Genomic DNA, 1,461 nt, shown 5'->3' on the forward strand with positions numbered 1-1,461 from the left:
CCCTGCATTCATGGAATGAGTCCAACTTGGTCATGGTGTATGATTTTCTTGATGATTTATTGCATTCTATTTGCTAGTATTTTATTGAATATCATTGCATCTATGTTCAGTAGGGAGACTGGTCTGTAGTTCTCTTTCTTGGTTGGGTATTTCTGTGGTTTTGGTATCAGTATAATACTTGCCTCCAGAAATGAATTAGGAGAATAGCTTCCTTTTCAATTTCATTGAAGAGTTTGAGGAGTGTTGGTATTAAATCTTCTCTGAATTTCTTGTAAAATTCTACTGTGATTTCATCAGGGCCTGGGCTTTTCTTTGTTGGTAAATTTTTAAACACACTTTCAATCTCATTAATTGATATTGGGTTGTTCAGGATTTTTATATCTTTTTAATTCAACCTTGGTAATTCATACATATCTAGGAATCTGTTCATTTCTTCTATGTTTTCTACCCTATGGGAGTAAAGATTTTCAAAGTAGGCATTAATGATCTTTGAATTTCTGTAGGATCTGTAGTGATTTCATCCTTCTCATTCCTTATTGTATGAATTTGAGTTTTTTCCCTTCCTTTTTTTGATAAGGTTTGTTAGGGGTTTATCAATTTTATTTATTCTTTCAAAGAACCAACTTTTTGATTCATTTATTTTTTGTAGTGTTTTCTTCATCTCAAGTGCAGCAATTTCTGCCCTTTTCTTTATAATCTCCTCCCTTCTTTGGGCTTTGGGCTTGACTTGTTCTTCTTTTTCTAAAAGACTGAGGTGCAGTATTAGGCCATTTATTTGTTTTCTTTCTGTTTTCCTTATGTGTGAGTTCACTACTATAAATTTCCCTCTGATGACTGCTTTCACTGCATCCCACAGATTCTGGTAAGTTGTATGTACATTTTCATTTATTTGTAGGTATTTTTTAATTTCCCCAGTGTTAGCAGGTTCGTGGGCCCCTTTGAGTCAGAATCTCTTCTCTGTGCTGGGCCCACAGAGGGCAGAGACACAAACTGCAATGGCAGCTGGCTCCTGAGTCATCTGCTCTGTTCCTGGGAAGTAGATGGGGACTACCTGGTTCTCTCCTTGTTCAGCTGCAAACTGTGACATCAGCAGATCATGGGCCACCTGATTCTTAGTCTCCCAGCCAGTGGCAACACACACAGGAGCCAGACCACTGGTGGTGATCACGGACTGCCTGGTTTTTTGTGCACAGCCCAGATGGGCCCAGCCCAGACAAGAATTGTGATTTCAGCAGTGCGTGGACCTCCTGCTCTAGAACCTCATGTGGTGCAGGGCATGTGCAGGGAGGGCCTAAATGCAGACCCTGGTGTTAGCAGATTCATAGGCCCCTTTCAGTCAGAATCTCCTGTCTGCACTGGGCACACAGAGGGTCAATTTTTCTAACTTTAAAGACAGTGTTCAAGCTGGGTGTGGAGGCACACGCCTGTAACCCCAGCCCTCTGTAGGCTGAGACAGGAGGA

The sequence above is a fragment of the Chinchilla lanigera genome, unplaced genomic scaffold, assembly GCF_000276665.1.
Source record: "Chinchilla lanigera isolate Chin_1 unplaced genomic scaffold, ChiLan1.0 scaffold00065, whole genome shotgun sequence".
NCBI classification, from domain to species: Eukaryota; Metazoa; Chordata; class Mammalia; order Rodentia; family Chinchillidae; genus Chinchilla; species Chinchilla lanigera.